The sequence below is a fragment of the Camponotus floridanus genome, unplaced genomic scaffold (genome assembly GCF_003227725.1).
Source record: "Camponotus floridanus strain SB8 unplaced genomic scaffold, Cflo_v7.5 scaffold76, whole genome shotgun sequence".
Lineage (NCBI taxonomy): Eukaryota > Metazoa > Arthropoda > Insecta > Hymenoptera > Formicidae > Camponotus > Camponotus floridanus.
The window spans coordinates 718252-733169 of NW_020229845.1; the positions used below are offsets into that span (position 1 = coordinate 718252).

At 31.2% G+C, this 14918-nt stretch overlaps 1 protein-coding gene across 2 annotated transcripts in view; it reads right to left on the reverse strand.

Moving 5' to 3' along the window:
- The window catches only part of LOC105252289, a 167898-nt gene that overhangs the window by 136333 nt on the left and 16647 nt on the right, over nt 1-14918 (reverse strand). Inside the window, exon 1 of one of the 2 annotated variants that reach the window (XM_025414084.1) lies at nt 165-378. The exons of the other annotated variant lie outside the window; for it this stretch is intronic. The gene's annotated coding sequence lies outside the window, so the exon portion shown is untranslated. Of the gene's footprint in view, nt 1-164; nt 379-14918 lie in introns of those variants that run through there. 2 annotated transcript variants of the gene reach the window in all.

Here is a 14918-nt window from a genome sequence, read left to right on the forward strand (position 1 = left end):
TCTTTTGAAATAAAACGTTGTACGATTGAAAAATATCGACAAATCTCACGTTGTATTTTTCGCAAATGCCAAAATCGCTATCTCATAAGAAAATTATGTATAAAAAAATAATTTTTTTTCTTTTGATAATCGTTATTAAAAAATCTTGATTATAATATGCTGACCTTAATTAATACGATGCAAAAACCTCTTGATGATCGATGCTGTAACACTCGATGATTTAGAATGATATCGGAGCACCTCCTTGGAAATAGTAGATCAACTCTTGCGGCGTAGTGAATTTATTCGCGTAAATTAAAATTAATAACAACTATATCGAACTATATCGAACGATTCTATCCGGCACTCCCGATATTTCTACGCACTCGGTTCTCGACAAATTAAAAATAGTGAGAAGAATAGTGAAAGTATAATTTAATAAATCACACACACGTTGTCAATACGGCACTCCCGATATATTAATACACACAATCCATATAAGATATAAGATTCACTCTTATAACGCGTAAAAATCACGGAAACACGAAAGTATCTCGGCTACGTGCTAACAACACGACGACACGACGACAACTGAGGTACGAGTCGTGAGTGTTTATGAACTTGTGATTGTGAAGGTTATGACGCGGCGCGCGCCAAATACCTTGTTACATTTTTCCCTTGCGTTATAAAATACGCAGCAACTTTGTATACAACAACGCGCAATACATGTGATAAGGTATCAAGTAGTAGTTTGAGCTTTTCGAATATTAGTAACACGATATCACGATATTAATTTCTGCACATGCCGAGTAAAATACGCGAGGGAGGGGGGAGGGAGAACGCGTTAATAATGGCGAAATTACTTGTTGTTAAATGTCTCGGTATTCACAGAATTCGATGTAATACTTCCGATGCTTTCAGTTAGATATTACACCTCGACGCTATTTAATCGACTTTGTACGATTAACGCGCATAATTCGATAATCTCGATATTACGCACAATATGATTCACTTTCGCGGCGAAAGGAACGTCTTTACTTGGCGACGACGCGACGACTAATGACAATAACGGCAACTTCACGGTTTGAATTTGCAAATGGCATTCGACAAAGCATCGCTACGAATTTTCGATTAATAATGCGTCCTCTATATGCATTGGAATCACGTTAATTAACCCGATACGGCGTTTGTTTGACGCTCGATTCAGTGCTCTATTAATTAATTCGCGGCTACGAACCCACCTTAATCGGCAAAAATCGCGCCAATTGCAGGGCGATTAGCTCATTGTTAGATACAAAGATGGCGCTGCATTTATTGAATATCGATTCACCCACGCTTTCGTATTTTTTCCCCTAACAATGCGCGGCACATTCGAAATTCCTTCAAATCGCAAAGAGATATATTTTTGTTTGTTACATGGCATGCGAAATGTTATATTAACATTTATATTTGTGTTTCTTTTATATGCCGTAGAATGCACTCCTAACTTGACGTTACAAATGTTTCGAAGCGCTTAATTGACCAATCAAGAGAGAACAAACAATTTCCTTGCGTTTGCTTGATTAATCAAGCAAACGCTACGAAATATTTGTGCATGCCAAGTAGGGTACTATTGTTCCTATGACATATATATCGCCATTTCGTGATTTCCTGCCACTCTGTGATTTGCAATTAATAATTTATATTTTCCAAAACAACGAATTTTTAAAGAATGATAGGAATACTACTTTGATTCGTCGGAAAAGTAGAATAAAAAGTGTTAAGGGAACATACCATGTATTCATTTAATATCATGTATTCATTTAAATATACATGTTAATATTTTAATCGTTTAAGAGATATAAATTTGATATGTAATAATTAACAAAATCGATTAACGTGCAACACGTAATGTATAACACGTGACAGCGTGACGTAATAATTATAGCAAAATTTACTTATCGTAAAATCAAAATATTCCAACAATCGATGAGCAATCTGATATTTTCATGTTCGATTAAATAGCGACACTAATTAATATTTTACATGATACTTTATTCGATGTTACACGATATATTACGATGCTACGATGTTACACGTACACGATCCTCTATCATCGATCAAATTTTTCGAGAAACATAAAGATGTCTTTTCATGACAAATTAATAAAGATAACTTCTTGCGATTTCCGTCTACAATTAGATCATAACTGATTATTTTGCAAGTGAGAGGCACGTCTAGAGTATAAATAATTCATGCCATAAGAATTTTAACCGCGCGTATCTGTTGAAAATTCGAAAATATTTATTCATCTTATGGTTCACGCAATTTTTACAAATCAAAAGTGGTTTGCATCTACGGAATTAAATCTACGATATGAAAAAAGTGAGTATCGAATAATATTTGTATCGGATTAATTAATGCAACTCCATGAGATATTCCAGCAAAATACCGGATCAAATATTCATGTAACTTCAAACCGCGGGAAGTTGCCGCTTGTCATTAATCGTCGCGTCGTCGTCGAGTGAGGGTGTTTTGGCGTTTCGTCGTAGAAAAATAAACTCTGCGTACGTATTATTATCGAAAATGCCGACTTAAATCGACTTAAACATCATGTTGTTATCGTAAAAGGTTAAATTAACGCAATCAAGAATCGGGAGTGTTTGATTTCCGTGATAAATGTCGAAACCGGCGACAAGTACATGCATACATTTCATCATCGTGATTTTACTTGGCAAATATCGGTAATACGCATGAATTAATGTCGAAAATATCGAATTACATATCATATGCGTATAATTACGCGTATGCGGTTGGTATAAAATCGTGGTTATACGAAGTATTTTGTAGCCTATAATATAACGCGCGAGCACAGTTGTCAACGTTCTTAACCTTGATATCGATGTTTACGCGGCTCGTCGCGCGAGCACACGATAAGTATTTTATTGTCAGTTGTCGTCGTGTACTCTTAACGTACATACGTGATACGACGTATCTCCGCATTTTTGTAATTTTTAATTGGATTAATATATCGGGAGTGTTAAAAATAAATACACGTGAATACGAATATTTCCGAAGCTTTGAATGCGATTGAAATACGTGATTGTGTAATTATTCGCGGCACTCTTTTTTTACTTAAGCGTATAAATCCATCGAAACGTATCGCGAGTGTTAATCTGGTGCTTCCGAGGATTACCATTTTTTCCAAATCATCGAATAAATCATTGGGAGGTCTTCGCATCGTATTAATTAAGGTTAGTATTATATCAAGATTGGTTATGTACAAAATGTGCGAAGATTAGTATTATATCAAGATTGGTTATGTACAAAATGTGCGAATATTCGTGCAATTTCACGCGAGATTTAATATTGATATGTCGTGACATGTTTTTTTGATATACAAAATTTAATGTATTATTAAAAAAAGATATAGATCATAATTTTCAATGATAATATTTTGATGCTCGTGATATGCAAAATCTAATACATTTTATTTAAAAAATATATAGATCATAATTCAGTGGTAATGTTTTGATTATTTGTGTGAAATTTCATTTACAATGTTTGTCTCTTTAAAAATAACTGCAGTAAAAAAACATTTATTCGTATTGTATATGCAAAATTAATTCAACCATTCATCTGTTTAAAGCGGAACTATGCACGTAATTTCATTCTCTTACGCTCTAAGAATCTTTACATTTATTTTTATTATTCGAATTGATATTTGTTTTATTTATTTTTATTAAAGTTAGCTTTATTTCATTCTCTCTTTTTTCAGTTTTATTATTATTATTATTTCGCTAACGCGTACATATTCTTTAACGGAATCTCTCAAACAGAAATGCCGACGCGCGTCTTCCTTCGACGTTGCTTTCACGAGCGTTTCTCTTATCAGAGAAACGCTAGGCGACACAATAAGACGGAAATCTGCTGGAAGGAAGACGCTATGGATGGAAGGCAAGAGGAGAGTTTATCTCAGAAATAAAAGTACGAATAAATAAAACGGAGAACGAATGCACGAATGTTCGTACATTAGCCTCCGCGAGAATGCATCCAAGGATGCCATACTCTTGGTTGCGTCCTTCGATCAAGCGTATGCAGAGAGATCTGTGGATAAAGACGTGGAGAATAGAGATGCAGAAGGTGTATGGATATACTTTAGTCACATCGATATTTTTCCCTTGCGATGCTTTGCGATACTCAATGTTTTTCATTATCTACTGAAAATTTTATTTTCCGATCGAATATTTTGAAAGTTCTAATTCAAAACGCATGTATTTTTAATTATTAAAATTTAAAATACGTAGTTTGCAATCATAATCGAATTTTCGTAGTTTGATATAGTCAAAATATTATAATAAAAAATTTCATTTGTATTTCATTATTAGTGGAAAGAAGATAAAAGAGAGATTTTTCCGTGAAAAATAAGAAAAATACAAAGTACGAAATTTTATTATTACAACCAAACTATTTCCATCATGTGTACGAAATATTTTACGTATTATATGTAGAATGTCTAATGTTTTGCGATATTTAAAAAGAAAAAGATTTTAAAATTATTAAAAAATCAATGTTTAATATGATACGTACATATTAGATATCTATGCACTTTCTATCTAAATATTATATATACATACTAGATTTATTATAATATATAATATATACATATTTATACGTATTATAGCATACACATACTGGATTATTAAGGCTGTAACTATTATTTTCTTTTTGGTTAACAACAACCGATATCGTATGTTGCTAACAAATAAATATCTACTTCTTCTCGTGAATTGGGTACTCTAGTATTTTTGTTTTGGTCACAGAGTCTCTCAATACGTGCAAAGCCGATAGTAACAACGTTGCTGTTTTATTTAAGGGAGGGAAGATGAAATATTTAAATATTTGGCTCGAAACAAAGCGATACCGTCCATTTTCGATTTATGAACTTACGTGAGCAGCAATCGACTGTCCATTTTGAAAGATTTAAGATTTATGCAGTTACAAATGCATGCACTCTTTTGTTCTTAACGCGAGTGCGCATACACACAAAATAAATACAAACTATCATATAAACTATCATAAGATATAAAATTGTATTAACATAGTGTTTTAAATTTACAGACAAGCTCTATCAGTATATTTTAGAAATAAAAAAAAGTATTCTACGTGATCACAGCTGTGCAAACATGCTTTACATTAGAAAGATAAAACTGTAACAAACAAAGAAAGAAGAAAATAATTTTACTTAAATTTTTATTTTAAAATGTCAATTATTCTTCTCAATGCAAGTCGCTCTTGTTCACTTACCGAGTACCATTCGCAAATTGAAGGACTCGCTAATTAATTATTTTTCTTTCTTTTTTTCGAAATATCAATTTAATCTCATAAATAAAAATAGTCCGATATCCCGCGCGAGATATCTTTGATTTAATTTTCTTATTTTTCGCAATTTTTGCTTTTTGCTCCGATTTCTGGCTTATCCCCGCGTCAGACTGTGTTTCAGGAATAGAAAATGGAAACGGAACCAGTTTTGTGTCGAGACAAATTAAATTTCAGCCAACCGACACGCGCGTAGACGTGTGCGAGCGAGCAAACTCGATCGCGCGCGAACGAGCGACGAGACATGAAACACGCACGCACGTATTCACGCATGCACGCATTCGCGTATCCGCATCATCCCGGATGCACCGGTGTGCATTATTCGCGACGTGTTAGGGGATTTCGTAATTCTCGCGAGAGAAAACGAGAGGGAGAAAGAGAAGACGGAGAGAATCCGAGGAGGCTCTGAGAGACGAAGGCGCGAAGGTTTTTACGTTGTTCTAAAAATCTCCGAGCATTCGTATGACTGCAACCCAAAGCCACGTTACGACGCGTACTGATGCAGTATCATATTGTCGCGTATATTGATAAATAGGAAGTCAATATTCTTATAACAAAAATATGATATACATATATATATATGTGTACGTTTGTATGTGTGTTTGTGTATGTAACATTTACAAATTAATGAATTTAATAATCTTATTTTCATAAAAATAGATCAAAACACAAGATACACAATTTGAAAATATGTAACATCATATTTATGTCTTAATTATGCGCAATAATATATTGTAATATATATAGTTAAAATTTTATTAAAATAATCCACTAAAATTAAACGAAGAGTTAAATTTTATTACGTAATTTTATTGCATGATTTTTTCACAGTAAAAATTTTTTGGAAGATAAAATTATCTATCGCATTTTTCAACACACACACATATATATATATATATATATATATATATATATATATATTATATATATTATATATATATATATATATCTTGAAAAATGCGGTAGATGAGTTTGTTCCCCAAGAAATTTTTATCATGAAAATATCACAAATAAAATTACGCAATAAAATTTATTTCTTCGTTCAATTTTAAATGAATTTTATTTTGACAACATTTTAATTTTATTTGATTAAATTTGATATGCAATATAATACATACATTTTATACAACAGAAACATACTCTACATGTTACAATAACACGTTATGACATGAGGTACTCTGGCACGTGTTCCGGGTATATTTGAGAACCATGTAACAGGGGAAATGTTACTGGCATCTGCAAACTATTCTTCACAATGGGCAATAAAGGCTCACAATGATCTTCTCAGAGCGGGAATAAATCGTGAAACGGACATAAACTGCAGTTTACAGTGAGAGCAAAAGAATTAACAACTAAGCTTCCAATCAAAATCCTACTAACGTAAAAACCGCTTAAAATTAATCCAAGAATTATAACATGCTCTATCATATAATGCTGATCGATATGAGGACAACCATTGATTTTATCAGAATAAGTTATCATCAAAAATAAATTTTAATAACACTTTTTATATGCATATTTTTATGGATTTTTATTCTCTTTTTACTAATAATCATTAAAACTTCTAGTAATGTTAATGTTTAGGATTACATATTCAAGAGTTCGCATTTCGCGATATCCCCAATAAATAACGTAGTTGCAAGCAGGGATAACTGAACAACAATGATATACGACAGTTAAACATACAATTGTCTGTAAATAAATACTGTTATCGATTAACCCAGCAGCCATTTTGATTGTTTAACATACTTGTGCGGTATCATCAATCATCGAAAATTCATGATAGAATTCGACAAGACGCGATATTTATTTATGTGATACAATTGACAACGGTATTATCAAATACTGGTATTATCAAATTTCATCGTATTCATTAATTTTTCTGAATATACTTGTGTGATTAGATAAAACTATTTTGCCTTTTAATCTGCTTAAAAATTTAATTTTTAGCTCTCAAAGAAAAACAGGAATAACGCCAGTTAGATATGCGAGCCGCGCATTAATTAACAAAAATATAAATTCCCTCTGCGTTCGGCGAGTTATTAAATTTCACTGTAAATTTAAAGTATTTCGCTTCTCGGAAAATAAACGCGGCCAAAAATGAAGTTTTTTTTTACGAGATAATAATGAAAAAACGATAAGGATGGAAACTGTTCCGCAAAATCGCGGACTTTTTATGCAATATTTTAATTGTCGCGATATTTTAAATATTTGGATAGTTTATTGATCGGGCAATTGATAACGGCATTTTATTCACAGAATGTATTTCGTTTAAAAAATTATTCAATTACGATTTTATTTCTGGTGAGAGAGATTTTATGAAATTCTTGATAAATTGTGAATGATAAATTTTTTTTTATAAGAAATCAATATAAATGATTTGGAACAAATCATATATATATATATATATATATATATATATATATATATACATTACTAATTACGTACGAATATATACAATATTCTTATATTTAAAAAATCTGAGAACATTAATAGCGAGAAGAGATTAGATAAAAAATATACAAAGGCAAAGTAGATAAAAGGTAGAGGCAAATGGGCAAAGTGGATAAAAAAAATAAAAAAGAAACAGATCGAAATGAAAAATAGATAACTGTGAATCGTAATTAAACTTAAAAATTTACAAGGAGAAAATTTTTTCATTATATCTTTCTCGCGATAAAAAGGAGGAAAACAAAGAAAGAGAGAGAGAGAGAAGAGGGTGGAGTATTTAAATAATGTAATAAAAATCCAATGATCGGCTTCTCACACGGTGTTGTATTACTTTCACGGTGTTCGTTAAGCGCGTCGCGACGTAAGCGGTGCGCGTAAAGCGCGTCGTTTGCATAAGTCGGCATCGCTTTTCCGCTCAACACAGTTTCATGCAACAACGAGCAATGCGCCGCGCCGCGTCGCGACGCGGTGCAGCGCACCGCACCGCGCCGCACCGCACCGCACCGCGCGCGCGACGTCGCCTCGCGCGGAAAAAAAAAAGAGGAGCGCATTCCCACGTGAAATTGCATCGTACGCGCCGTGTACGCGGCCGGGTTTATTAGCGTCGCATTATTTATTGTCCGCGTCGCGACGCCCTAGTTGCGATAATCGAGCCGGAGCTTTGCCGCGCTCGCTTTACCGCGTTCGAAATTTTCCTGAAAAATTTCGAAATTATCGCGCGTTAAGATAATTACGTGCAGTACGTCGTACATCGGTAATGGATATTCTTTCTCGGACAAAAAGCATTAGCGGTAGTCGGGAGAGTACGTAGGAATTTTATAGATTAATTGTTGCAAAATTATCTGATACTAAAAGGTAAGGGAATTCTCGAATTAAATTTTAAATGCACGTGGAAAAAATAATGCAATTTTATGTGCAATAAATATCTGCATTAAGCGGATTAATTATAATTTTCTTCTTTGTTTATATCGGAATGTATTGGTTCGTTAGAGATATTGAAATTAACTGCAATTAACGAAATTGATAACATTTGAAACTGACATCCATATTATGCAATTGCCACTCAAATGTCTTTTAATTCTATCTCTCTCTATTTCTCGCTCCCGCTAAAAAACTCTCAGAGGACACCTTAGGTATTCCCTCACTTACGCATTGCAGAGTCATTTCTCGAAGTACCGAGACCTCCCGAATGATATCTATCTTGGGACTAGAACAATGGACAAATGTATCGTTTATATTCGATTCGCTTGTCAAAATTGTGAAATTAAAATTATGAACGTAGTTTTCTGTTTCTTAATGAAAATTGTAAGTTTTTTAACAAAATTTATTCTTATATTTTCTGCTAATAAATAATTTTAAAAATAGCTCGTTTTCGTATATCACTTGGCATAAAATAAATAGATAATACTTTGTAATCTATAATTATAAAAGATACGTGATCTTTATTACTGCAAATAAACAGCTTCAACATAATAATATAGCAGTTGGGTCTCTCGGTTTAGTAGATATAGATGCTATTCTTGTGGCTAACCCATCATTCGTGACTGAGGGAACCCTCAACTCAAGGTCCCTCAATGTTTTATGACCGATCTACCACTTATGATTCAGTATGGGACTTAATTACACATCTATCAAAATATAACAGAATAGCGTGACTTGTACAGGTGTAAATTATGGTACAATATATGAAGAAATAATTTCTTGTAGAAGAAATGTAGTTTAAAAAAACTGAATTTTTTGTTTGTCACGTAATTTGCAAGAAAAATAGTTTTGAATATGAATATAGTGTGTGTGTACTCGCGTTATATACTTGTCAAACAATTTTATTGGCTTTTTTATGCATAGTTTTTTATAAAATGTTCGTCCATCCTCTATTAAACATTTTTGTAAAACAATAATTTATAAATCTTTTTATTTTCTAACTCTTACAAATTTTTAATTAGTAAAATTTATGAAAAAGAAGGAAAAAAAGAGTAGAAAAAAAATTTCCTTTTTACATTAAAATATAATATTTATCAAAGATAAAATTATATGTGTAATTATTTGTAATTATTATTGCTGATATTAATTTCAAACTTAACTATATTTCTAAAGTGAAACATTGTATTTTTGTAAATACAATATATAGAGGAAATTTATATCAAAACTACTGTTAACTCAATTTACTAAAAAATATGACTGAAGTCTCTTTCAAAACAAACGATTCAATTGTTTATACAAATCATGTAGACGACACAATACGAATATAACACGATGGATATTAACTGCATCCGGCGCCGGAAAAACAAGCAACTTTTGTTGCTGGCGGCGCTATTGATATTTTGTATATCGTACACGTTGCCCGTAAGGGATCTCCCTCGAAAAATACAACGAAGAATGATTAAGAATGATTCGCAATAAAAAGAATTAAACAATAATATCCTTTATCTGATAATTATATTTTAACAGAAATCTTATATGCATTTATATATATATATATATATATATATATATATATATAAATCAATTAATTAATTTTATTATCCAATTTTTATTATATGTAGTTTTTTTTCTAAAAACGAATCATATTTTACGGTAATGATTGCTGTATTAAAATATGTTATATTAACTATAGCAGTTGTTTTATATATTTTAGTACATTTTTAATATATTTTATCTGAAATTATTATATGGATATATACATATTTTTATACATAACAAATATATATCTATAAATGTGTACTTTTATACTAAAAAATCTATTTTTTCAATAAAAAATGTAATTTTTAATCTATTTTTTCAATAAAAAAAATGTAATTTTTTATTGAAAAAATAGATTTTTTAGTATAAAAGTACACAAAGTTTATAGATATATATTTGTTATGTATAAAAATATGTATATATCCATATAATAATTTCAGATAAAATATATTAAAAATGTACTAAAATATATAAAACAACTGCTATAGTTAATATAACATATTTTAATACAGCAATCATTACCGTAAAATATGATTCGTTTTTAGAAAAAAAACTACATATAATAAAAATTGGATAATAAAATTAATTAATTTATATATAAAACTGCATATAATACAATTAATTCATTTATATATAACTATGTAAAATAGTAACTAAATAATTAAATAATACAATTAATTAAAAATTACTTTATGTATACTATGAAATAATATAGATTATTACACACAATTTTATAAAAGAAAATTTCTTTTCCATCAGCAATTGTCAGTAACTAGATAAAGCGCGAATCGTATATTTTTACATCTGCAACACTCACGGTTTTATATACATACATACATACATTATATATATATATATATATATATATATATATATATATATATATTGATGAAGAATTGAAAAATCCACTGTTCGTCGCCGACCGCACGTACATCTCGATTTTCATCATTTACGTGATCGCGACGTTCCTTTATGGCTCCATGAACAAGCGTGCATTGTACCATGATGGAGTATCGGATTTGTGTCTTACGTCGAGTAATCGCTGCGCGTATATAACCGCATAATGCGCCGCCACTATGCCGTACTTTGTTCGTGCGTATGTTTACGACATAAATATTTCAGCTGTCGTTTTGCCTCTAAGTCTACTTATTGGCAGTATCGGAAAGTAATATCGTTTCTAACTTCAACTGTTATTTATCGAGCACTTAAACCTTCACAAAAATTAAATGAATAAGAAAATTTTGGATAAATTTGATATTATATCAGTTGTTACTAATGATAACTTATGATGTCTTCTACTTTCGCGTTACAATAAACTTGTTCTAAAACTACAGATCAAATCACTTAAAGTGATATTTGTTCGAAAATATAAAGAAATCAATGGTTAAATTATAAATAATTAAGGAATTTTTAGACGAATCAAATCTCAAATGAAAAGTAAAGTAAAAATCTTACATTTAATATAATAATCAAAAATTCTTCGTCTCATCTTCTCTTTTATAGGACTTTTGATCCATTTAGTTATTGAAATATAAGAATATAAGATAAGAAATCTTCGTATTGAAAGAGGAAATAAAAGATAAAACTGTCAATATTGATTAAAGGAAAAGAAGACATAGTAGAACACTCGTATATATTTGAATAACCAATTTCAATATTCTACATTAGAATAAAATTTTTAACATTTCCCGTGTCCTTTGAGAATTCAGATGTCATTTTTAATAAGAAACGTTGGGGAATCTTTACCGCGACTGGCGATCTACATTTAAATCTTACTCGAATTTGTTTCGATATAAACGTTGCTCCTTTTCTCCTCCTCTATTCCCGGACTAATAATTCTTGACTGATAATTTCTCCAAATTTCCGACAAAATTACGACTTCCTTCGGTAACTGACTCGGCCCTTCGCTCCCACTGGGGTACCTTCATTAACTTCTTCGGGGTAATCCATAGATTACGGACGCGCCTTATCCAGGTGAAACGTATGGACTGTTCGCGTGCGCCAGCACCTGAAGGGTGGAGGGTTGAAGTTGTCGGAGGGTGGATAGGTGGGACGTCTCGGTATCGGAGGGTGGATCTATAGATCGTGTGGCGGCTGTCCCCCATGAATCACGGGGGCTATCTGCTGGAATACCAGCTGTATTTACAACAGCACGCCAACGGCGACCGCTCGGCCGCCTATATCTTTCTAATCAACTGTTTGTCTAATGTCTATGTAAATACGGTATGTTAATTATCTCGATGCGATGCTAACGTGCCGCATGGCTATTAATCTCGTCCTGTACGCGTTTCTTCCTCGCCGTTGTTGCACTTCCTGTCGGTGTGGACGTTCCAATTTCATGGTCGAAGCAATAAACAAAATCCGATGGTTGAATGGAAATGGAATTTTATTGCTTTTCGTTAAAAGCACATTGCGATAAATGGAATTATCATTATTCATATCATATTATTCAATATCTTAAAATTTTAGATTTAGTAACATTGATTACATTCTGTCAAGTTTTATTGATTTATTGATTTATTTTATTATTTGTTTAAAATTTTATTAATATCAATACTATTTATTGATAAATACATTAACTCGTTATGTATTTTAAATAAATATGACGTGATCTGATTTTGAACGACATAAAAAATACATATGGTTGATTTTTTTTGCTAAATTCAGGATCCACGTTTTGGCAATTAATAATTTTACTATTATACAAAATTTACAGAATTCAATGTTGACTTATACGACTCTTCATTCGTTACTTAATTATCTGAAAATGTTTGATAATACTAGCGATAATATCGATAAGTACTCCAATTTCATGGTACTGCTATCATATGATTATCATTTGGGCATTAGTGCTAAATCAGTATCAGTATCAGTCTAATTGTGATACCAAGTGACGTATATTTCGTTACATACTCGATTCCACCCAATGCGACGGAATTTAACAATTGAATCCCATTAGAATCAACGACATGAATTGATCCGCTAGTAATTACAACTTTGTAATTATATTATGATTGCGCTTTGATCATATCGTGATTGCATTTTAGTTATATTATGATAGTGTTATAATTATATTATAATATTTAAATGATATTGTGATATAGTTGCGTAAGCATATTAGAAATGCATTTCATAGAATTCGTAGAAAGCGAGAATTGTGTTATAATTATATCTTTGTAGAAGAAATTAAGTAATAAATATCCAGGAAATTGTAATACAATTGCACGATTAGAAAATTTATCGTTAATCAAATCATTCTGATTTTCTACGTATATTTGTTGATTAATATGAAATGTACTGTAATAATTTAATCAATCAACATAATAATTCGTTAATAAATATATTAATTGACGTGTATATATATATATATATATATATATATATATATATATATTTGTCATTCTACTAATAATTATTCAAATATTAACTAATGACACCATTTGGTAATTTCACTAAGGACAGTGAGTCCCGGTCGACGGTATTTCTCGGTAGCGGAAAAACTTCGTCTGCAATATCGAAAATGAGTAATATCCAGGATTAATTACTGCTCAAAGTTTGAACGTGAGTCTCTTTACTGCATATTAGAAGAGGGGTTAGTGAAAAGGGAGAGGGGGGGCAGAAAGGGTGAAAGGTGGCACGAGCTAGTACGGTCTGAGTGCTTCTTTTTCGAGGATGGAATGTGGTATTAGCGCTGTTTCGCTAAGGCACCCTTCAATTTAACCCTCCTCCGTTTAAAGCGCAGAAGATGGTAGCAAAGAAGAACGAATTTTACGCGGGCGACTACGGCAAAGCGAAAGTACGGACTGATGCAAAACATGGGGGGGAAAAATTGTCGCAAAACGTAAACAAACTTGTTGTTGTTGTTGTTGTTCCGATACTGTTACATTATGCGTCTCGTTAAATTAAGAGGGAAGGAGGGAAAAAAATGTTGCAGGAAGAAATCATTTTCCATTATTTTATCAAACGGTATATTATTATGTTTAATTTTTATTAAAACCTGAGTTTCTCCTCTTGTGAAACTTTTTATTCAAAATGTTTATTAAAATGTTTATTAATGCAAACTCAAAATTCACAAATGAATTATTTAAAGACACATTTTTCTCTTAATAAAATATTGAAGAATAAAATCAATCATTTAAAGACAAATTCTTTTTTTAATAAAAAATTGAAGAATAAAATAAATTATATAAATTTTTTTTATTGCGTGTAATTATTTTTTAAGTAATATTCAAATAAAAAGTGTTTTAAGAATTCAAAAAGTTTTCGAGACTTTTAAAGAAATACAATGAATTAAATCGTGTGATTTAAATTATATAACTTAAAAAAGATTTTAAAATTTCAAAATTAGTCAAGATATATAGAGAAAGATTTAAAAATTCTAAGAATCTATGAATATGAATTCTATGAATATGATAAATTCCGAAAATCTAACAACTTACGAAGATATATCTAAAAGATTCCAAGAGTCTCTCTTCACACCGAGTACTTCAAACTCAGATGTCTATTAAGTACTGAAGTGTCTAACACTTCAATTTCAGCGAGCTTATGGCTTATAAAAGCTTGTTCATCAGGATGAGATAATCAGTTTAATTACATATATAATGTTCCATGTTTCTTTTTATCTTCAGATTCTTTAATGAATTTGTTTTCTTAATAAAACTATGGAAGAA